The sequence below is a fragment of the Neocloeon triangulifer genome, unplaced genomic scaffold (assembly GCF_031216515.1).
Source record: "Neocloeon triangulifer isolate White Clay Creek 2 clone unplaced genomic scaffold, ASM3121651v1 ptg000014l, whole genome shotgun sequence".
NCBI lineage: Eukaryota > Metazoa > Arthropoda > Insecta > Ephemeroptera > Baetidae > Neocloeon > Neocloeon triangulifer.
In genome coordinates this window covers 6407678-6433156 of record NW_026775556.1, presented here as the reverse complement: position 1 = coordinate 6433156, position 25479 = coordinate 6407678, and the positions used below count along the sequence as shown (strand labels likewise).

The following is a 25479-nucleotide window of genomic DNA, read 5'->3' as shown; positions in this document are numbered from 1 at the left end:
ATTTTCCTACTTTAATTTTGAATTTGAATCGTATAAAAAGAGCTGTCTTTCTTTCCTTTCGCTTCGTTTTTTAATTCTGTTATCCGCCTTTCCGGGAGGAATCCTGAGAAAAGATTTGTTGAAACTACGTGCGTAGACAGAATCAGAAATTCCGGAAAAACCCTGTTAGAGGCAGCAAGATGAAACGCACAGGTGTTCCGAGTCGTTCTTTCATTACGCACTGGCTGGGTGCTGGAACAAAAGTTAAATTACACGCTGCTCCTTCCTCGAATAAAGAGAGCCAGAGTTTTCAGGCGGCGAGGCGTACTTTTGAGCCGAGTGAGTGCCGTCAGGCAAAAACCCACGATCCCACCTTTAATCATAGAGAGCCCAAATTAATTTTCTCGGAAAATCCTTTAATAAAATCTGAAAAGGAATGATAAATATTTTAGCTTCAAAGAGCTGAAATTTTTACAAATTTTAATAAAGTCAAAGCTAAATGGGAATTCCTGAAGATTTTTAGAGGATGTAATTAAGCTGATTTAATTACACAAATGAGTTAGTTGTGGAACAAGCAATCTGGCCGGGTCAACTGTTTGATTAGTCTCGCGCACAGACTTCAGTTATTGCAATTTGCATGCTGAGTAGCGCCACATTTTGTCAAAAGAGGCACACAGAGGCTCGCTTAATTATTTGCCAAGGCCAATATTGACCCTCGCTATCTGTGTTGACTTAGTTTGTTATTATTTAAAAGACTGGTTGAGCACTACTTGTGCCTGCATTGCAGATGATGTGTACCCGTCTGTCCGTTGAGTTGAGACTGAGAAAGCTTAAAAGAGATAGAGAGAGACCATTAGAGGCGGTTCTTGTGGGAATTGCGCGTTGGCTGAGCTGCTGCTTTTTTCTGACAAAAAGTCCGAGCAAACACACGGACGCAGATTCTGGGAAATGATTTCGCGAGTTTGGTTTTTCGCTCCCGGCTAGCAAACAGCACCACGCGATTGTGAGCTCCTGTAAAACCCCATGGGAAAGAAAGAGAAAGAGCTTGGAAAATTTTTGGCTCGCTTTCAATGAGCCGTTGATTTCCAGCATTCGCTTTATTTAACCAAGAAGCAATTTTGGTAAACGGGATTACGAAACAAAATAGTGATTCTCGTCAATTTTTATTCAATATTTATTTGTTCAAAAAAGAACACACTTGTTCAGTTTTTCTTTAACTTATCTTATTTGGAGAGATGAAATTTTGAGCAAAATAAGTATTGACTCATGTTTTTAAAATGAACACTCCTTCATTGTTTGTTCTTCATAAGTAAACAAATAAAATACGTTATTGTCTACTTTGAATTAATTTGGTGAATTACAGTAGGTTGTTTTTCTTAAAATTTCCAAATAAATAAATCAAGACACTGACATAATATTTCATGTGTTAATTGCAACTAACAAAAGAATGACAAAATTTTACCTGTTTTAATTTTTAATAAATTTATTTATATAAAAATGTTTATTTTTTTTCAATTCGCCACGTCAATTCCAGAGTAAATTTAATGGGTTTCATTTTTAACTATACATAAAGAGCAAAATTGTATAGATATGGAAAAATCAAACCAAAGTCAAAGTGAAATCCATCTTCTTTAAAATTCAAAGATCTGCTTCATGTTGGCCTAACTTTTTTATCTGGCGGTCGTAAAAGCTGTGGTGGGACGACTTTGGGCCTTGCAGCTGTGATTTTCTGTCGCAAGATTAGCCCCTCTTTTCTCTTTCTTGGCGAAAGCTTTTTCCTCGGTTTTGGTACGTTAATATTGATTGCCGAGCGCTCTTCGATGTATTAAGTAGCACCAGCGGCACTCATTTATTTATGGCGCCGTTCTGCCTCTATAGGTACACCTGCAGCTCACAATTTCTGGAACGGGGATTAGAACGCGTGAATTATGACCTCATGAATAATAAATTCAGCAGCAGCAGTGGCGGCGGTGGTGGTAGTGGCGGTGAAAGTTAGTTTCAGCGCAGCTAACGAGCCAAAGTTAATCCTCGCTTGCTGCTTCCCCAAGTGCAATTCATCCGGCTCTTTATCGTGCCGTTGTCGCCGTCTGAATGTCTGTTTTTCTTTTAATAAGGGAAACAAAAAATGAAATGGGCGAATGGCCATTCATCGAGTGAGATGCGGCTTCAGGAGTTGTAGTAAATTCACAATTTTCTGCATTTAAAATTTTTTTACATTGCGCGCCCCCAGAAGGAAAATTGGCATGATTTAATCTTGCAGAGCTCGAAATTTGTGTCCGGATGTTGTCAATTTACTCTGAAATTACTGCCAAACTATGTCATTTTTCCAATTAAAAAAAGGAGGTTTTAAAAAAAAGACAAAAGGGGTGATCAATGGTGCGTCGTGAATTCAACGAAACACGATGGGAAGGAGGGGAATCAATTTTTCTCCTATAAACAAAAGTGAGCCATCAATGCATTGCTAATTAGCGACGATCGATTTTCGATATTGGCAGTAACAAGAAACCAGCCATTAGCTTTCAAGAGGGAAGCCTGCCTTTTGTGCTCCACTGCTCCTTTCGTCGGATTGTGAAGTTGTTTTTGCTTGCCCTCTTTTCCCTTTCTCGCAAAGCTGGTCGAATGTACGCACGTGGAAAGACGGTGTTAGATAAGAGAAACAATCAGCTGCCTCCGGGGATTCGTTAGCTGATCGTGAATGGCATGCCAACATCATCAGTTGAAATCAACCATCAAAATCAAGAATGCTACATAATAGGCTGGGTTGTGCTGATCAAGGAATTAATTTAATAAATTTAAATTGGAAATATTTTTTGCTTAGATTACTGTTGTTCATATTTTTTTCTTTATTCATTTAATACCGCGCTCTTGTTTAACATAAATTCTTGGGAACTAATTCATCAATGATTTCAATGAATTTAATAAAATACACAAGAAAGATTGGTAATAAATAATTATAAAAATAATATTTCATTATTTTGGAGGAGTTCGTAAAATATTTATAAATATATCAACATCAATTCAATTATGTAATGGAATTTTAATTTTCCAAACAACTTCATTTGTCTCCATTCAGGACGTGCAGTGATATTTATTTCTTCTTCACATTTCAATACCTATTGTATAAATATTGAACATAATTCATTCGCGCCAAATAAAATTTGGGACAAAAAAGTAGCCCGTTTAAATCAACCGATTTTCGTGCAGCTCTAATTTGAAGCGCAAACATGGCGCTTGGGAAATCGTGGCCGGTCGATACTGCGAATCCATCAATTCCCCGCAAACGGTCCAATTTGTCAAAGCGAGAGAGCGCCTGCCTCTCGTCGGCTTATACACGTCCGCTCAACACACGCGCCCGACACGTTGCCTATAGCAGGTCGTTTTGCATTTGCATAAACGGTCGGTGTTGCCAATTATTTGCGCCGAATAAATATAGTTGGGAGTTTGCATGCGCAATTTTCGCCGCAGAACGCAAATGTCAGATGCATGACCTTCCGACCTATTATTTATACATCAAAGTTTTGCTGTTCTGCGCCTGAGATATACAGTCGAAAACACCTGGAAGGAACTAGCTGTCGGCTCTCTAGTGTTTCAACTTGCGGAACCGAAACTCACTCGAGAACTCAATCTCGCGGGGCGTTTTCGCTGACGTGTACTCATGTCAAGACGTGTTTGCGTACGCGGGGGGCAAAAAGTGTGCGAGTTGGTTGACGAATGCCGCTCAAGTTTTGTGCGACGCAAAATGAAACACGTCGGAACGCGACAGGAGAAGTTAGATTGTGATTCTCTTTGAAGGTGATATTATTTTTGTGGCTCAAAACTATATTAAAGAGCTCTATTTGACTTTGTATGGGACTAGGTGATCACTTTAATAGCGTATGTGATATTAAAACGCTGAAATGAAGCTCAAATTTAATAATTATGTCCTTAAATAAAATGATTAAATTAATAAAATAATTAATTCCTCAAATCACATCAAATATAACGTATTTGCTGATAGTCCAGGATAATATTATTAATTTCTGTAAAATACATGAAAAACGATGAACAACATGAATAAAACTTCAAATAATAAAAAATAACAATATTTTCTGCAAAGATCAATTATAAAAGAGGCTCTCTTGGGAACAATAAAATGGAGAATGAAAAATTAATAGTTTATAATATTAATAAAATATTGCTATTATCTTATTGAAAAATATATATTAATTCTGATGACTCAATAAATAATTTCTTTATTTAGCTAATTGAAAAAAAAACCAACAAGTCCAGAAGAGTCAAGGAATTAAACATTACATTTTAAATTATTTTGGTTCTAAATTTTTTTCGTAATTTTTGTACTTCAATTGCATTTTATTAAAAGATAAACAGCGAAGAGGATTATTTCCACTTGACCTAATATTATGTTTCACGCTTGCAAAACTTCTTCCGGAAACATATATCCCCCCTGACATTACAAATTCGGTGCTTTCTAAAGGAAATCGCATTATTTCGAATTCGGTGGAAACCTGCACATCTCAAAGCCATATAGTCGCAGCTTGTTAGCTAATTCTCTTTCCCAGAGGAACCCGCCACGATCAAAGGCGTCATATTCTCTTCTCTACCCCAGGAGTGAGAGAAAGCGTGCATACGTCTTTGCTGAAAGTGCAGAGGTTGGAGAAACTAGTGCCGACGGCGCCGTTGGCCGTGCACACACACGTGGGGCCCCCATTGAGCGAATCACGGGTGAATGGAGGCGACAGGAAGGAGAAGCGTCTCCTTAATTCACGGCGGAGAGAGTGCGCCCGAAATAGAGTCGAGAGGTCTAAATTTAGACGGCAATCCTTTCCGCCATCGGACTGCATAAAACGAGAGGCCCGACCTGTGACGTAAACATTCACTCAACCCTCATCAGGGGCAATGACGTCGTCGCAGGCCGTACTTTGCTCGCTCTGCTGAAACAAAATCCACACGGCAAAATGCACCCTGCGGCACTTTTCCGAATCCAAAAACCGGCGCGAAACGCTTCTGGCAAACCACAATGCCGCACTCATTAATTTTCTATTGTCTCCTCAACGGCATATCGATGACGAAAGAGAGGCAAAGCAATTTCCGCTCCACAAATGGAAATCGTCGCCCATCATTGACTTGGATGAGCCCATTGCAAACATTTTTGTTTGCTTTTCGTCGCACACTCAACTTACATGGGACGTTTTCCTTGTTAAATTTTATCCATTTGTGAGTGAGTTCACAGTAAAGTTATGAATCTTATAGTAGTAAATGACATTATTATTGTTGTTTGCTTGTTCAAACTGATTCGTGATTCGTTACATTGTTTACATTCAATTGTTGAATGATTCTAGATAAAATAACTCAAGCTTTTTCGAGAAGGGTTTATTATTATTTTTATCCATAATATACATATTTTTTTTTTTAATATTCTTAACCACCACACATCTATTTCCACAATCAACGTGTAATTTATTTTTCTATGTTATTTCCGTAAGATTGTCGCTTTTTTAGATGTCTCTTCTCAACCCTGTAAAAAAGTTCATAATTTATGGCTGCAGCCCCTACCCTAAACATGTTGAGTGTGTTATTGTTTTCTCTCTATTAAACACCAGCAGCAAAATAAAATGGTCTTAACATTACAAGAAACAATCAGGATCTCAACAATTTTTAATTTCTTAAAGTTATCAGATAACATTTATTAAAAAAAAAAAATGGAGTCGGCGATCCATAAGCCTAACCTATGGCCTAACCTTAACTCTTCATAAAATTGTGCATTAAGTCAGTACTGACTTTTTTTATCACCTTCATTGCAATAAGAAAATTAAACATTGCAAAATCATGTTTAAATGTAGCTGTTCACCAGTTTCACCTCTTCAATAAATCCCCCACAAGAGCCCAGATTAAAGGTTTGGAGGAGATTCGGGGTGAAGTTAATTATTTTTGTTGTTACTGTTTACCGAAAGCAGTAACAAAGAGCCCTACCAAAACTGCAATCCCAGCTTTTCGGGGAATTAATTTGCTGGAGATTTCCGCTCGCCTTCTGATCGGAATCCCCAATGAAACCAAAACAAGGTGTGTGTGTTTTACGTGGCAGTAATATATATGTATGTTCAAACCACATATATATTTCTCTCTGCCGCCGATCCTTCTCTCTGGCTGGGGATGAGTTTCCAGGAATTGCTGACGTGCCAGGCAAGGCTGAATGGGCCGGCCCAAGGGCAACACGAGCGAGGGAGCTTTTAATTGAGTTGCACTCGGCAAACAAAGGATCCGTGCTCACGTCCGACTCCTTTTTGCTCCCGTGTCTACCTGGCGGTGGCGACGCAATTTTTCACTGTCACCCGCGATATTAATTCCCATTCGTTCGCTTCCACTCAGGAGGGCGAAACGAGAGCAAAGAAAGAGAGAAAGGAAGGGGTACATATGTACAAAAGGTGCTGCTTTAATTATTCAGCGGCGGCCGCGTGAATACTTGACGCCGCCGCTTGAATAATGCACCCCTTATTATGGCCGGAGGTGGAACGGAAAAAATAAAATAAAACACGCCGGGAACATATGTATGTGGGGTTTCTGACAACTTGAAAGTTGAGTTTGCAAGAGTTTTGCAATCAGAACGAAGACAAACAAGACAATAAAACTCTACCTTTCTGTTCCTGCCTTGTCAAAATTAAAGTAACCATGCTTTCAAACAAATGTCTTCATTTTCTTTCAAAAAAGATTTTAATACAGAGAAAAAAGAAACGCTTTCATATAAGATAAACCATTTCAAAACTTTTCCTTTCATTTATTTTTATTCGTGAAAGTTTACCGTTTAATACAATTTAATAGAAATAATTTAAACACAATGCAGCCAAAAATGTGATAGTAAATTCTACAAATACTTTTTTACCATTTCATTCTTTGTAGTAAAATCAATTTATCGAATTATTTCATACAATACCATTTTTAACAAGAATTTCTATTACTCCCTTGCACAAAGCAGAGTTTCACCTTCTACGTTATCATCAAACAGACGCTTCAAAGACGTATTCTATTTACAGCACAGCACAATGCATATGAATGGATAACGGGGGCGCACACGGCTCGCACGATTACACTTATACATATATAACCTCCACAGCCGAATTGCGAATATACACGTGTATTAATGAGAGCCACTCAAAAGCCGAGACCAAACAAAGCAGCAGCCGCGGCGTTAGAGCCTCATTGCAGGAATCTCTCAAATTGCGGCCGCGAGAGAGAGAGAGAGGCTGTTTATTGCCGGTGAACGCCTTTGATCCTTGACTCACCTTCGCTCCTCATTTCACGCGTGTTGATGCGCCCTTCCGACCGCACTCGCAGGCCCCAATTTCTTGCCCACGTTTGCCCTCAGGCATTTTCCTCCTCACCTGTACACGTGCGAAAAATGGGAAACTCGAATGCTCCTGAAACCTTATTAAAAAAGGGGCTGCGAAAAATCTTTCATAATTTGGAATGGATTTACTCGCATATATGTAAATCAGAACAAAATATATTTTTGAAAATGACCACAATTCTATTTCTACACATGGATATCTTCAGATATCTTGATAAGTGTATAAGGACAAATAAATAAGCTACTAGCAGGACCTTCCTAACATAAGGAAAAGATTTTTAGTTAATAATGCAAATGATTTTTTCAAGGGAGAAATAAAAAATATCATTAATTTTTTTATAATATTTTATAATTATAAATTTTTATTATCATATTTTAAATTTTTCATCCATTATTAGTATTTAGATTTTAAAACTTGTGTTTGAAAACAAAAGTAAGTATTACATATAACTAAACTGTAATAATGAATACAATTAATTAATTATAAATTATAAGTTAATTAAAAAAATTTTAGAGCTGTAAATATATGATTAATTAATCTTTATCTAATATCTGGTTTTGCTTGTAACTCTTCTGATGCAGGGGTACATAAAAACTTACTGCAACACATTAAAAATTTCTAGATGCAATAGCTTAGCATTGCAAATCAAATTTATGGATATGAATTAATTTAACAATTTCCAACATTTTCTTCGCCCTTAGCCTGTTTGCTTCAAATTATTTTTATGCTGCAATGTATATCGCATAATCAGCAATTCAAGCGCAAGTCCTCTGCGACCGGCCGTTTCACGCTCTGCGAAGCACAATGGTCGAATCGGCCGCGAGTGCAATAATAAATCCACTCGGCGCATTATCGCCCAACGGCAGTTATGCAGACGGCACAATCCTTGGAATGGGAACGCTGCTTTATTGCCAAGGGCTTCCGTGCTGCATTCGAAAGTCGTTCCGCTCAATTTCAATAAAAATTCCTCATTTGAAAAAGAAGATATAGATTTCCTTTAATGGGTCTGACAACATTGGAAAATAAAAATCATTAAATTAAATGAACTATTCGTATAAGATTTTTTTAAACGATTTATAATATTTTTTTTAAACTATTTATAGACAAAATTTGAAGGAAACGTGAATAAACAATGGAAAAAGAAAATTTCAAAATTCATAATTCCATCAATTTTAACTTGTAAGAAAGTTTTTGTAACAATCGTTTGGATCATTAAGCAAATATATATTTATCAGGATCTCAATTATGAAATCTTTATGTCCTCAAAGACAAACCCCTCCCTTTACAAACGATCTCAGCATCATTCAGTGTATGACTAAAGGGTTGGGCATTTGGCTTTGCAGTGCGAAAATGATGGGAATTCCGGGTCGGATGCTCCAATTGGAATAAATCACATTGAGCGCCCGGAATAATTTAATCGCGAGGCTATTCGGGTTTGTTGTATTCGCTCATAAAAGCAGCCTTCTGGACGCGCGTGCGTTGTTTAATTACATCGAATGGCAGGCGGGCTTGTTTATTTGTTTGTCATCGGCATTACACGGCTAATATTGGCCAGGGAGAGAGAAAGAAAGGCTCGCTCGCTTTTCATGCATGCACTGGATAAATATTTGCCCTTTATTTATGAACTCGGCGCCGTTGACCGGCTTATGGCCTTTTTCTCTCTATCTTGCATGTGCAGGACACCCTCTTTGCCTTTTGCAAATTCCCTTTGCAGCGGAGAGAGAACGGCTTGAAAGGGCCGCTTCTGTTTGAGCGGATTTGCACCTCAACGCTTTGAGTTTGCGCTGCGAAGGTGAGGGACGTTTGTGCTGCAAACTAGATAAATGTTGCCAGTGCGTTCAAAAAAGATCTGAATAATATTCCACCATAGTGGAAATTGCATGCAACGATAGAACGATCACTTTTTAATTCAATTATGGTATAGATTTTACAGGTCAAGTGGTAACTCATTTTTTTCATGATTTGCAAAGCACTCAATTCTAGTTTTAGTCCAACTGAGTCCAAAAAATATATTTCAATGTCAGAGATTTTATTTAAAAATTAAATGAAAATGATTTAATATCTTTGAATTGCATTTGCAAAGAACGTAGTTCTATTTTTTTTATCACCACCTTTTTTATTAAATGCAAACAAAAATTACAACAAAAAATTAGTATCTTTTACAGTATAAAAGCCCGTATTTATTTCAATGAAACAGCAATATTAAATTGCTCAAAAATAAATAAATTATTTGTTGAAATAAAATCCGGCTTCCTCGGTGGAGATGAGCAACTTTATTGTTTCTGCATGGGTACAGAAAATAAATAAAATAATAAATAATAATAATAATAATAATAAATAAAATAAATAAATTAATATAAAATTGTAAGTGTTGCTCAAAAAACTGAAATCACGAAGAAAAACTTTTTATTCAAATTTGATTATGATGATGAATGAAAACAAGTGTTAAGTGTTGAATTTGAGAGCTGTGAATGTGGGCCACTGTGATACTAATTCCACTGCAATCCATAATATGCAAATGATCCGTTGGCAGCTAGCACGCGGGGCTGAAATGCTATCCTCTATTATTATACTTGGGAATAGCAAATGGCTTCCAACGGGCGAAATTAACAAAGTATAAGACCCATTTGTTGCTGGTGCGTCGGCTGCGGGCGAGAATCGCATTATATTCCAGCACAACTTCCTTCCGTGCACAGTAAGAGCAGTTGCGAAATTAGCATTTATGGCGTGTCACGCCGGGATAAATATCGCGCTGCCTGCCGTTGATTAATTCGGGCCGACTCGGGGCTGTATTTCTCTCTCTCTCTCTCTGCTCTCGTCCGCCTGTTTGTAATCGAACGCCGTAAATAAAACGTGTAGCCAAGGCGGCTTTATCGCGGCCGGCCGTTTTAATAGTGGACGATTGTAAATTATTCGGCGCGCACACCACATTCATCTGCCGTGTTCTATTCTCGGGCCTCTCATTTCGCAGCCATAAATTTCTGCAAGTGGGCACGCCGCCTCCACGCATTAACAATTAATCGGGCAATTATTGTACGTGCGGCGCACACACAAATACGTGTTTCCAAAGCAAGCTGCTTGCGTCACCGGAATTATATCTTTGAATCAGTCCCAAAATACAGACACAACTTGATGAATAATCATTTTAAAAATAGTGGACTAAATTTAACCCTAAAAGTTGTGGTAGTTTATTTTCCACATTAAAATAGTTGATTTTGATTTTTTTTATAGAATGTCATTCTTAATTAATGTCCTTTTTTGGAAACTATGAACTGTATCATTTTTTTTTTTTTTTTTTTGTAGAAGACTTATTGTTAGGGGAAAAAATATGTATGTTATTTAACGATTTTAATAATACTGGAAGTTCTGTTGGGAGAAAATGAAATTGTAATAATAATCAAATTGTAATTCAAAACTAACACTCGAGATGGATTTCTTAAAAAATAAGTCCAAAGAAGACATTATTAAAATTAAATGTAATTTTCATTGAATGACTGATGTCACTGATGTGCTTCAAAGATTTTCATGTCTCGGCAAGTCCGGCAACCTTATTGTTAGCTTTCTTCACAATAATAATAAAGCAGACAAGTTTCTAAACGCATGTTGAAAGGCAGAATAAAAACTCCAGACATGATTTACTTTCCACAGGATTCTTTTCCGCCGGCGCAGCCACGAAATTCTTTTTCCGCTCCTTGGATAAGCTCGAGTTTTTGATTGCACAAAAAAAAAAGACAAACGCAGTCTTCCACTTCCATTCAGCTTTCATACAAAGGCATCCATTTTTATCTCTGCACTAAAAGGAAACTTTTCAAATTTATCATCAGTACCGATTTTTTGCCCATCGGATCACAAAACAATCGATTACCATGCAAACATGCGAGGAGCGATTTTCACTTGCCGAAAGCCAGATTAATCGGATTTGCGCTAATTAGCTCATCAGTGTTTGTTTTCACAGCTGCAGACAAGGCTTCCAATTTGCCTCAGGCACATTTTCGCGTGTTGTTTTGATATTTTGCGGGGCGCGAGACGAGGCATCATTACCACATATTGTTGGCGAAGTAGAAGGAAATCCATTAAAATATGAGACCCGCCGGGAGTGAGCTCCACGAAAACCACTAAACAAAAATTACTGCAAACGTAAGTCTGCAAAATCTGCTAGAAAGGAAGTTTATTTTTTTTTCGAGAGCAAAATGTTTTCCGAGATTTATTTCGCTATAAACAAGTGATTTTCATAGCTACTGTTGAAATTGCCTTTGAATTGCGATTTCATTTCAGTTCAGATAATGGATGATACTTGTACTTGGCTTTGCCCTAAAACAGGGAAATGCTATTTGGAATTCATAAATAATTGATTATCCCTAAGTGCACATTGCGCTTTGAACGCATTTTTAATTTACCCAGTTAGCAACTTCTGTTGTAAAGCGTTCAAATTAGATTGCTTCATTTTGAAATAATTAATTTTCATGTTGAAAATCTGATTTTCTCTTAAATATTTCAGAAACTATAGTCATTGTATAGAAAGACCCAACCGATTTTTGACAAATTGCGTTGAATTTTCTTTCCATATTTGAAAATTTTTTAAATCTTCCATACGTAAGAAGAAGGTAATTTAATTCTAAGAAATTTAAACTTCACTGTTGCCTCAAAAGGAAACTTTAATTTTCTGAAACTTTTAGGTGAGATTGCATTTGATTTCTAATTTTTGTCTCATCATTTGGTCACACATAATGCCACCGTTTGACACCTAGTATTTGCCAAGCAATAACGCCCTTTCAAACGAAACTCGCTTTTCACACAGAGAAGATGAAAATGTTCACTTCGCCCTCGGGGCATACTTTGAAGTCCGAAGGAGGCAAAGGCCGAGCGAAATGAAACGGGCCCTTCTTCTTCTCGCTCCACTCTTTCTTATTCGCAAAACTTGTGCCTGCATTGTGAGCGATCAAACAGGGTGTCGGCCGAGGACAAAGCGACGGCCGGTGAGAGAGAAGTGTTCTCAATTTCTGATATATCCCAGCGCAAGGACGATCCGCAAAGCTCTCGCATAATGAAATTCCAGCGCGGCTCATCGATACCATCTCTCACCTCCACTACATTCCGGCGGTGCAAAGAAAACGCACATACACGTGACGCCGAAATTGAAAAGAGAATTCCGCCGACGGCTCTATATTTTCCCGCAATTTCCCGATCAGAAGCAGAAAAAAATATACCAACTGTGGATCTGGTAATGTATCACTTTCCCTCGTTATTTCGCCGCCCTGGGAAATGATGCGTGACGTCACCGAAAATGAGAGGGCCAGATGGACAAGGGTGGTTTTTAATTTCATCTGGGCGCTTGGAAAAACAACAACCGCACAAGGTATATCGAACACGGATAAATATTTGAACGGCAACAGGCGGTTTTCTCGCCAAGGGAAGGAAAATGCCGGAAGCTTTGCTCTTTTCCTCTTTTTCAGCCCATTTTGTATTTTTGTTTCTTGGTCCAATAATTAAAACTCATTTTGCCAAACTGCCCAAAATTGCTTTCATTTAAAAAATTCACGTATCAAGCAAACAAAATAAAAGTTTTTTTTTTTAATAATAATTTTCCATTGATTAATAATTTTTTTCTGACGGCAGATGGTTATATTCGATTAGCTTTAATTTTTTTGCGTGTGAGTGGAAATTTGAAAAAAATTCATTTCAATCACTTTCGTGTACGTCCCTCGTTCCACAAACGCATTTTGCCCACGGCGTCGCTTCGTTTTCATCAATGTGAGAGCAGTGGAAAGTTCCCTTCTTTTTTGCAGGTGACCCAAAACTCAATTTGGAAATTGGTATCGTACAAATACGTGCGCATTACTCGGTTGAGTTCACATCTGCTTGATTGAGTTTCATATATGCGAGCCAATCATAATGAATTTTACAAACGCTTTGTTTTTGTTTCCTTGCTTTTTTGTTCTCGGTCAGTAATAATTTTCGTTCCTCAATCATTGCCAAAAGTACACTTTTTATTTTGTTCTCCATCTAGTATTTCAATAGAGGTGGAGCCCGTTGGGATTTACAATTCGCTTCAAGTTGTTTGGAAAGAAAGTAAGAGGATTTGATGGCTTCTTGAATAATCTGCCGTTTGCCTCATCAACATTGGTTGCTCTCTCAATATAAATAAACATCAGCCGGATTCTGCGTTTGCCGTTTTCAATGAGGAGACTTGGGAATTTATTTCCCGTGACTGCGTTTGAGATTGGATTCGATCCTCATCAGAGGAAATGCGGCAAGCTATCATTGATCGATCATTAATTTGCTTCCCATCAAAACCTCAAAATAAACGTCTTTTGATTCAAGTTGCTTTTAACCTGATGTAAGAAAAGAGTGGCTATAAAAAGCAGATATTTAGAAGCTGGAACTAAAATAAAAACCTTCAAAGATGAAAAATAAATTTTCCGTATTAGTCTGGCATTCAAAATTAGGTTTAAAACCGTACCCTTGTTCAAATTATTTTAATTTTTTCTGATTTTAATAACTTTTTATTTATTCCATCTAAAATGATCAATACTGTCTAGAGGCTATTTTTTCTTTCTTAAAAATGCATTGTTGTGCATAAAAAATATTTCTGCAACAATCGAATATCATTTACCATTTATTTTAACGAATTCTTTTGGCAACAATCAACAAATTCAAATTGACAGTTATTTCAAATTCTCTTTTAAAACGTTCTCTGTTCGCTCGCCAGCTTAGAACTTTCCAAAATTCCAATGTTTGGTTTTCTCTGGAGCATTTTGTTTTCTGAGGAGAAGAACGAAGAAGGTAAAATTTTTGTTTTTAATATCGCCGAATTTTTCACCCTTCAGATTTTGAAGGAAGCGTTCGTGAGGTCCAAGATTCTGAGCCACAGGGGGAAGGCGAACAGAACTGGGATTTTCTTGGAAAGAAGGAGGAGGAATATGATTCGGATGAGGAAGATCATGAGTGGGACAGTGGGACTGACGATCCTGAATATGATGAAGAGGGCGACGATTCAGAGCTGGAGGAATTTGAATTCGCGAGTCCCGAAAATGCGCTCAAAAGATCTGCCGAGTCTGAAGCTCACCTCGAGCCAGACAAGAAAAAGGTTAAGATGGACTGGGAAGACTCTGGTGAGGAGGGAGATGTGGAAAGCGAATACGAGTTTGACGATGACGTGGTGTACGAGTATTAGGAGTTGGAAGCAAAAATAAAATGTCATCTGGCACAAAAGTGGTGCATAATTGAAAAAAAGGTGTAATTATTACTCAGGCGTATTCTCAAGGCTGGAGCAATGCAAAAGCCGGTTTGTTTTTCTATAATTTAATTGAAGTGCAGCGAGTGGAGTGAATTTTATTTCACGCCTCGCTGCTTTCAGAGCTGCTAATTAAATGTTCACAGAGAAAAGTGCACCGCCGCAGGCTCTGGCCTGGCTTTTCATTCATTATTATCATTGTAATCAAAAGTAACAAAAGTCATATATGTGCATATAGAATCAGTTCATGCTCCAGTTTCTACGAAAAGTCGTAAAGTGTCGCTCTTTTTGCATAGAAAGAGACTCGCGAGCGCACTTTACTTTTCTTCGGGGGCTCGTAAAATTTAGATTCCGCCCCTCGTGTCCTGCGCGACAAATACACGGCAGCAGGCGATTGCAGAGATAATCATTGGCAGTAAAAAAAGAGGCTGTGCTCAATTTTGGGCTTTCTTTCGTCGCTACTCCTTTTATGGCAGTGATCTTGCCAGCTTAACACCAGCCCTAAATCCTGGAAACACTATGGATTTAAGCAGATTATGCTTATGCAACACGTTTTGCTATTTTTAGGATGAAAGTTACCACGCATAACCGTGCTTGACGCAGTTCATTTTGTTTAGCTTTATGCGCATCTTTTTAAACGACTTCTTTTAATAATGCTTTTATAAAACCACCAAAAACTTTTTTCTGAACATTTTTTTAATTATTTAAAGGGTCAATTCAGTGGTAGGGGAAAGGAGGGACTTTAAACTGAACAATTCTGCAATTCAATATGTGCATCAGGATAGTTTGGATGAAATTAAATTATAATTAATTAATATTGAATATAAAATTATTTTATTATTGATATTTACAATAAAAAGGTACAAAGAAAAAGAAAAATAATACTGAGAAAAAACCAATTACAATGTTTTATAATTTATAATTGCCAAAAATAGCGTAAAAACCTTATATTTAAGAAAAACAAATAAAATGCATAAAAATTTACTTGGAGAAGAAAAGAATATTTAGGAAAAATAGATCATATTTATCTATAAAATTATTGTTTGAAAGTGTCTCAAGAGATTTTATTTTATATAGGCTAAAAACTATCATACTGCTGCCATATTCTATGCAAATTTCAGAAATTTCTCGCTTTAATGAATTTACCGTTACTAAAATTTATGTATTTTTTCAAATGATTATAGGCAGTATTTCTTAGCCGAAACAAGTTTAAGTGGTAGAAACACACGTTAATTTGTCAATCTGTCGAGGCAGAAAGCAATTAACCTTTCTCTCCAGTGTTGTTCTTGGCATTTATCCACTCGGCGTGCACACTTCATAAAGGCCCGGAATAAACTTGGCGCGCAATTATCACAAGGGCCCTTCCCTCGCGAGCTGCACCTGCATCATATTCGATTGTTTGCAATCAGCGCATTTAATGCGACTGCACTAACGAAGATGCATTATTCGGATGCACGGTTTCGCATCGCACACATGCACTCTTTGCATAGCAGGCGACAAACACAATTACAATGAACGAACGAACGAGCAATGGTATTATACACTTATTTGCTGCTGCTGCAGCGCGAATTAATTAATCTTGTGAATGAACAGGAGTCGCAAACAAGTGTCGCATGTTAATTAGAACGCCGTGCTTGTCTTGTCTACCCAAGTGTGACGCAAATAGCCAGCGTGAGCTTTCATAGTAAGATACCATTTTTTTTTTATTAAACTAGAGGCATTTTTTAATTTTTAAAATAAATTCCGCAAATTCTGCTTCCATTAGTAAATGCTCATCAATGACAAAAATTATCGAGCAATTATTTCATTTTTCCACTTGTTGTAAACAAATTTCAAATGAGTAATTTATAATTATTGAATTTTACTTTGATTGTCTAAAGTTTGATAAGAATATATTTGAGTTACCTGTAAATTGATTCTGACCAGGTTGAGTTTTATACTTTTTTAATGTGCAAACTTTTTTGTTTTCTTTAGATTATTATCCAAGTACGATTTGTGAAAAAATAATAATGAATGATAAAACAGAAAATATATAATAGAATTTTTATTTTAGTTATTTATTATATAATAAAATATAAAACTTTATTTAATAATTGTAAACAACTATTTTATGCTAAGAGTTTCATATTTTATTTGTTTTTAATATATCATTCTGACATGTTTAATTTGAAGATTAATAAAAATTAAAAATGTGAAAAGTCAAAGGTTTCACACAAAATAAGTATTAAAGTAAAAAAATATTTATACGCCTTGAAGGAAATTATTCAATTTCCTAACACAAAAGCAGCGCCTTGCAATTACAGCGATACCATCTAGCCAAATCTGAGACAATCATCTCGGACGGCCGAGCAGAATCCTCCAAAATTTCGCTTTGCCCTTTTGCCGGCGGCATCCGAATTCGACATGGCATCCAATTTCCCGCCGCTGTCGCCTTTCGCAGGCGGCTGCGATTTTCCGGCCGTTTAAATAAAGGGACAAAGGCGTGTCGGGCGTTGTAAAAAGTTATTCGGCGCGCCGGCCGCGCGATAACATCTTCCCTTCATCGTCTCAACAACCCTTTTCTTGGCCGGGTGTCAAACAAAGTGACGGTGACGTCGGCGGCGCCACGCCCCCGTCGGGGTGACGTCGTGCGAAATGCGTTTGAAATAAGCGATCTATTTCTGGGCCTAAGGTCGACACGGGCTATTCTGGTCACGACGGTCAAATTGTCTCTTCCAACATTAGCCGACGATTGTTTACCCGGCAGCAATTTTCATTACTAAAGCACACACGCGAATAACACATTTGAGGGCCGCAAAAATTTTGCGAGCCAATTTAAAATTCCATCTCTTCTCACTTTGTCGTGCCTCCCTTGATGGAGCCGAGACATGGCTTTTTTCATTACTGCCTCTCGATGATTAAGTGTGCCGAGCTTTATTAAAACGCACCTGCCCGTGTCAAGAGTGGACGCTTAATTGGCCATCAAAAATATTGCCTCGTTATTGCGCTTTCCTGCTCCGCTCGCTGCATCCTTAATGCGCGCCGGTAATTAAATCTGCGTGGGTGTTTCGCTGCTCGACAGAGTTATTGACGGACGGATTAAAAGATCAAAGAACTATGTCCCTAATTTGATAAACCAAGTTGATTTTTATAATGAAAAGAGTTCATAAAGGGAAGTTGATTCATATTTAATCCACAAGGGAAGTATTCCAGCACCATATTCAACTAAATTTATATCAAAATAAGAAATTAAAATTTATTTTTAAAATACGCTAATTTACTTACAATTGGTATGGCATGTGATAATCAAAACAGCAGAAGGTTGGATCAGTAGTAAAAGAACCAATGGTGTTTTTTTTTTTTTTCTGAATTCTCCAGAAAATTAATTAAAATATTCACAAACTTTTGCAGATAATAAAAAAAAGACGGACTGAGCTGTGTTTATTTATTAGTATTTTTCTTTTTAATGTTATTTGTTGTTTATTTGTCCTGCTAATTTTTGCACAGACGAGAAGAGTTGCTTATTTGCAGTTCAATTTTCTTAAAAAAAGAGGCATTATGGCCAGAGACATTGGCAACACTTCCAATGTATGTAAATTACCTTGAAAAACATAATAAAAAAACGAATAACTTCCACTTTGCTCTTAAATGGCTTATGTATTCATTTTGTTTACAATTATTTAAGATTTAATGGTAAATCCTATTGCTAGATTTTGTTTTAATCCATAAAAACGGGTTTCTTTCCTGCGCATGTTTTGGGTCTACACCAGATTTTATCAAGCAAAATAATATCAAAAGCTCGTTTCAAGAAACTTTTAATTTCATGCAAAGTGGCTTTTCCTGGGGGCACAAAGTCTTAATATCCCGCGACCCCGTTGTAAAAAAAGAACAGGTAGGCGGGCATGAAAAATTTAATTCCCATGCGCAGCTAAAAGACCATTTGAGAAGAAGCTCCAGCAACGCTAAAAGCCCAGCGTTATATGAACTTCTCCTTTCAGAACACAAAGGTCGGAAAAAAAATTCCCCATAAACATTTCCCCACAAAGAACAAGAACGCGCGTACACTAATTTCGCAGAGAGTAAAAGAAAGAACAAGTCAATACACAGCCGCTCAAAGGAGCTCACAATGGTACGCTAATGAGGCTGTTTGCTCTGCAGTGAGACTAACCCGACTACAATGGAAATCATTATTGTATTCTGCGCGTTTGACGAGCAGAGGACATGTGCTGCCCGAGGACAGTTTTCGTTCGATGCATGTGAACTCGGTCAAAGATGTGGGCCTCCCCTTGCGAGATCGATCCAGCGCCAGGTAAATACCCTGCCTGCCTGCCTGCCGAGATACACAAACGCACGCTCGAGTGCAGCCCGAGAACGAGAGCAGGAGGGTTTCTTCAAGACGGAAACGCGCAAAGGGAAAACAAAATCACGCCTACGAGCACTTAAAATCTGCTGCTGCACCCGGAGAGAGAATTTCGGCAGCGAGAATTGGCTGATAAGCTGTTTGAGTTTGAACAACATCTTGAAGAGGAGACTCAAATTGGATGAAAGCAACGGAAGGGAGTTGACGCAAAAGGTGCCTTCTGGGGTGCAGAGAATTCCAGAATGCAACAAAATTGTTTCTTGCACCCTTTTTTATTTTCGATTATGAACTGTAACCGAGGAGAGGGGTGGTATTTTTGTATTTGTCCTAGAATTGCCGCGATCCTATATTAACAGTAATTTCAATTCTAAATTATCGTTTAATTTTTTTTAGTTATGACAATTTTCATGATTTATGATAAAAATAGTGTTATTTCAATATTTGTCTATTTTACTCCTGTTTGATGACTCTAGTTTTATTTCAACATGAATTGTCAATACAATCATTTAAACATATAATACAGCTTCATTGCAACAATTTTTTTTAATTGAATATAAATGAATTAAAAATTAAAGTCACCAAAATATTTCATATAAATTTCAAACCTATAAAACGACTTTTTACGTTTTTACCCTTTTGCCATTCTTTTTGCCACTTTCTGCATATTTATGCTAAAAATTTTTACGACGGTCTTTAAAGAATAATGTCAGGGAAGGGGCATTTTTATAAATTTTTTTCACTGTTTTCATTATTCCCAACGCTTTTTTTCTAGAGTTGCAATGTTCCTATCCACCTTAACTTGTTTTAGTGGGGTACGGAAAGAACACACGATCTTTTTTGTCCCATAAATAAAACAAACGCCCCACATGTTGTGAATGGAGGCTCCCCCCTTTCCTACGTCGCGAGTATCATTTTTTGGCGAGAAATAATTGATATCGCGGTTGTTTGCCGGATTGCGTGTCGCCGAGCGCTTTCCTGTTGCTTTTCCATGGCAGGTAGCATAATACAAAAGCCGGCCGATGAATCACAACGGCGAATTTCGCCACAGGATCGATGCGCGGCGGACAATGACGGAAATAAATAATGCAGCACCGCCGCTTTTGAAACGCACGTGGCGAAACGCGAGTAAAGAAAGAATGAAAAAGAATAGGTGTTGCGTGCCAAAGCACACGAGCCTTCGAAACAGAGGGAGAGAGAAGTGCAAAGTAAAGGATTGTTCTTGGCGCGATTGGGCTGTTTGTTGACTCGGAGCCGACAGAGACGCTCTCCGTCACTCTCGCCAGCTGGATTTGTGTCAAATGCGTCTCAAAGGGTTTTCTCCGTGTTTTGCACACTGGTTTTTGTGATGCAAAACGCTTTATAGTTTTTCTTTTTAGAATGAATTAATATGAGTTGTTTTAGATCGGCTAACCTGACTTTTGAGACAATGCGGAGCAACGTAGACTAATGACGGGGAATCAAATTTTTAAATTTTGTGAAAAATAATATTATGACAGCAAAAGAACCCTTGGGTGAATCATTATTCATTTTTAACATCTAATTAATTTGTCACTAACAATGGATGGATATTTTTTTTTATTATTAATAATTTTATTTTTAATTTTCTTGTTTCATCTATAAATCCAGTAAAATTTTCTCTTCTTTACTTAAAAAATTGAATTATTATAATATTTGATAAACCTGTAAATAATATTTAAAAATAATTGAAAAATTACCTTAAATAAGTATTTTATTTGATATCAATTTTTCAATTCATATTATAAGATTTCAAAAGAAATCTTAAAGTGGATCCAGAAACTGAGCGAGAAAGCCAATGCTTGTAAAAAGAATTAAAATGTATGTTTCATTTTTTATTTTTTAAGATCTGGAAAAAAATTGTTTGTATCTTATCAGCTTAATTTTATTTACTTGTATTATTGCTAGCCAATTCTATCAGTGAAAAATATTCGTGCAAATTATGAACACGATGATTTGAATTTAAACGGTTTGTGTTTGTTTTGGAAACTCCAGATTGATTGTTACCAAGGATTAAAGGTGTTTGAATTATTAATCATCCCTCCCTTCCATTTACGCCTGCACCCGCTCAAGCAATTAGCAAAAACCAATCAGTTGAAATTCAGAGTGGGTGTGAAGAATATATAAGTTTTGAAGCACCAGCGGCAGCAACTTAATCGAATATTCCTCGACGAAAACAAACATACTGTACGCGGGTGAAAGGAGATGAGCCAAGACACGATAAGCCGGCGTTGCAACGTCAGCCAAGCAAACACGGCTCACCGTATTTGTGATTAACTGTGTGTGTACACCACCTCATAATGGGGTGCCCTCTCGTGCACTTCAGGGCAGTGTACAACGATTTTGTTGTCTTAAGAATCGTCCGAAGGTAATGAGAAAGTTTAAATTTAGGATCAAACTTAATTTCCAGTAACAAATTCTATTCTTGATCCTGGAAAAGTACTCATTCATAAAACCTCGATCTAAAATACCACCTCTAAGGCTTCATCAGAGTTTAAAAATTTCCCGCTTTCCGCAAAAAAGTTTGAGCGTACTTCTTGGTTGGAAGTGATCCAATATGGACTATTTGGAAATTAGTGGAAAGACCGAAATTAGATTTTTCGGATCAGTTAATTAAAACTTTCTCCGGGATTAAAATGCTATTGAAGAGAAAAGGTGGAACCCTTTTTCAACCTTTAGGGGTGCGATTTTTATCAAAACCTTAAGATCAGTCGAAAAATTTTGTCTTCTTATGAAATACAGGATAAAAATCAATGCTTGAAAGCGATTAGAATTAAATTTACACAGGATCGCAAATTCCTTAAGTGCTATTTTTTTTAGATTCTCAGATTTTGAAAGATGATTCGGAAGGTTCACGTTTACGCACTGCCCCACACATAACCTAGGGGCACGGCTGCCTGTCTTTTTGCATCCGCCCGCTTTCGAGATGAGCAGGCAAACAAACAACGCACCGACAGCTCCCGAGTAATTTTTGCTGGGCGTGTCCTCGAAATGGCCGTAAGGTCAAGGTCTTTGATAATTAATAATAAGCACGGCGAGTGTGTCACAGGCAGTGCGTGCGCTGCAATTATTGTTTAGGGAAAATATCACACAAGTTGCAATCTCGCCCGAAGCTGACAGTTTGTTCCAAAACGAGCGACTGTTTTTGGCATTTTGCGATAACAGGAATCGCGGGCTGAAAATGCACACATATTTCTCCCCTATATGTTTCCAAAGCTTTTGAAAAACTGATTTAACAGAGAGACAGTGCTGAAAGTCCAGGAAAAAACCTAGCCTTGAATTAATTTTTTTCTAGCTTTATATAATTTGAAACTTTTGAAATAAGAAACTTTTAAAATGTGATTATTAGTCTCTAATAGTTATTATGATGTATTTTTTTTTATTTTACTTTTTTTTAGAGTTGTGTATATTCTTGGTAATAATTCAGCAAATCCAAAAATAGCTCTGCGTCAAACTATTGCTCCTTTGATTTAACCCCGTCCGTCTAACTCTTTAATCAAGTTGAAGGGCTTCATTAGTTGAAACTCGCGCGGAATTTTGTTAGACTGGCCGTTCTCGAGAGTCGATCCCACGAGCCCGAGCAATTACTCCGATTAACCAGCGCAAAACAGACCACAATCATTCAGACTGGCAAACCCTCGTCGCTCGGCTGACGTGCACTGCACCACCAGCTATGCGGCACAGCATCGCAAAAAGCCACAGAACATCACTTTCACTCGGCGAAAGTTGAATAAAACATGTTTTCATTAGCAGCAAAACCCTTCCTTGTCCTTTTCCCGCCGGCAAAAAGAACACGAGACTCGCGACTACTGCTTGGATTGTTTGCTATTTAAGCAGTTATGCAACCGGATTTGCTGACGCGGACGCCAGGTTGCCTACGTGCTTTTTGTACAGGTGCAAACACTCGGATCCACTGCCTCTTTTTTTGTCCGAAGCTGCACAATTTCTCTTGCGTCTAGTGTATTTTTTTCTGCCACATCAAAGGCGACCCTCGATAAAAAAAAATGCCGCTTTTGATGTGACATCGGGGTTATTGTTTTAGGGACTGGTGCCGGACGTGCCTAATTCACAATGGCAGCTCTGAACTCTGACCGATTGGCATATCCGATGATCCAAGGCTGCTTTGGTGATTCTAATAACAGACAAAGCCGAGTTACTTCAGAGTCTGAAAAATAAAGTTATATTTTTTATTTTTTAAGACTTATATAAAAATTAAAATCTAGGGATGTTATGTTAGTTAATTTAGGTATGAATGGCTTAAAATTGTTAAAGGAAAATAATTATTTAAACAGAAAATTTTCTCATTTCGTAAAATTCCGATTTCTGTTGTTTGCATTTATGCATTTTTTTCTATTTGCCTATAGAATTATTTTCTATTTTATATGGATTGTGAGCGGCTTTAGCATGAAGCTGCATTGCATATTTTCCAATTTAAAAATAGCACAGCGCATATACAAGACCAAAACCCACACAGATACGAGTTGAAACCACTCTCAATTTGCAGAAAGCACTTTCACAGCAATGCCGCAGCATTTTCTATTTGTGCAACAAGCACTCGAACCGAGATCGATACTTGCAATCCGCGGCACACACTCGCGCTTCCCCGCAGCACTTAAGCGCAATATTGCACCTGCAGCGGATGAAAAATGAAAAAATAAAACACCCTTCTCGCGTGGAGATAGCGCTGACGTGGTGCCTTTTTTTCTGCGGTCGCCGTCAAAGTGGATCACATTTGCAAGAACAAACATGGTGTTGACTCGTTGATTCCTCGTATATATGTAATTCCTGGCGGTCGACTTCCCGCTTTCCCGACCAGCTCAGCACCATTTTCTCCGCAATATTCATCTTTCTCGATCGTTCACTCCAATTGATGCCAGAGCTCGTCAGATTGATGTCACGGTGGACGCGACGAGCTGCAGGCTCTGTACATAATTTTCTTCTTAAATGACTTGAGCTCAAGTGCAACGAAATTGAAAGTCCTGATTGGATGAGAAAACGGCAGGTAGTTCATTATCCGCGCGAAACTCGGGCAGAAGATTGGATTGGAAACTTAAATGTCCTTGGTAGATTAATTAAAAACCTAATTAAAATGTAAACTTCAATTCTTAATCATACTGTAAAAACTATTTGAGCATCTTTTGTTGTAAAAAATAAGAATAATAATAATGAAAATATTAAAAAAAAAAAAAGACTTGCGGCTGAACGATGCAATTTTTATGATTTAATCTTGCAATAACGTGACTTACGAAATCGCTCTGTCGCAAGCTTCAATCTGATTAGCATCAATTTGCCAGCAATGCGCGTTCGCCCTCATTGATTATCCAATTATCCTTCTTTCATTCTGAGCACTTTTCTTTGAAGGGGCGCACGATAAAGCAGAAACGCCCAGGCGGCTTGAATGGCTTATTACCAGCTGTTTATCAGCAAATTGAGTTGCCAAATTATCAAGTAAATTCTTGTTTTTTTTTTTTACTTCTCTTTAATCTTCTTTATCAAAATTCAAATTTGATGAAAAATAATTTTTTACACAATCAAAAAATTTTTATATTTAATAATATATTTACTATTTTACTTTAATTATATTATTTCAAATTTCATTATATTGTTTTCAATGACTAGATAAGAATAGAGATATAAAAAAACATGCACTAAATTGTGTTTTAAATTAAAAACATTAATAAATTTTGAATTATAGTACTAGAGACCTCTAACTTTCATGATTTGATTTTCCTTAAATCATTTATTGCATTAGAAATTGAAAACTTTCTGTTAATGTAAATCAATGGAACCATAAATATAATTTTATAGTACACAGTAGAATTTAAATCATAAATCATAATTTATGCAGCCATTTTGGGTATAACTTTTGCTGTTTAATATAACTATTATTAACAGAATGCAGGTCTAACAAGATCAAATAAAAACAATGATGCCTGCTGGCAATGGATGAAAAATTGACAGCTCCAATTATATTTTAAGTAATTGAAAGACATTCTTTTAACCAGTGTTACTTATTTTGTTAAATTAACACACTTTAAAGAAGAAAGCATTTTTTTTTCTGAATGTATAGTGGATTTCTCTTGGTGGTACATGGATAATATCGATCAACAGAAACCTCAACAAAATTCTATTAGCTGATAAATGCAGGTCATGATCTTTACACTGAGCATGTGTAGTCTCAACTGAAAAATAATATTTAAATAATGCATCGCTCCAAAAGAGATTCGTATTATGGCGAGACAAGTACTGAAATTTACTATGGCAGCCGAAAAATGATAATTATCCGTGGGATATTAGGCGCAATTTACAAGCGGCGCTAGTTGCGTGGTGGCGCTGGCAACGGTGCCGTTCTTTTGCTCTGATCTCTCGCGGCTCGCGGGTCCGAGTGGAGCGTCAGTCTTGCAGGAGCGGCGGCGCGAACCGCTCGCGTGCCTCTCCACCGACTTCTGCGTCGACGACCTTTCGTCCGTCAATCGCCGCGTGTTTCTCGCGCGACTGCAGCGGCCACTGAGAGCACACGTAAGTGCCAATCAAATAATTATTTTTCCCGATATCCCCGAAAGCGTCAA

General features: G+C 37.4%; 1 protein-coding gene across 7 annotated transcripts in view; it reads left to right on the top strand.

Annotated features, from left to right (window-relative positions):
- Positions 1–25479, top strand: part of LOC132202051 (eye-specific diacylglycerol kinase-like) — a 131903-nt gene that overhangs the window by 59470 nt on the left and 46954 nt on the right. For 4 of the 7 annotated variants that reach the window (XM_059628705.1, XM_059628704.1, XM_059628703.1 and 1 more), the window contains exon 1: positions 25281–25429. The exons of 2 other annotated variants lie outside the window; for them this stretch is intronic. The gene's annotated coding sequence lies outside the window, so the exon portion shown is untranslated. Of the gene's footprint in view, positions 1–25280; positions 25430–25479 lie in introns of those variants that run through there. One more of the 7 variants, XM_059628707.1, reaches the window with a different exon arrangement.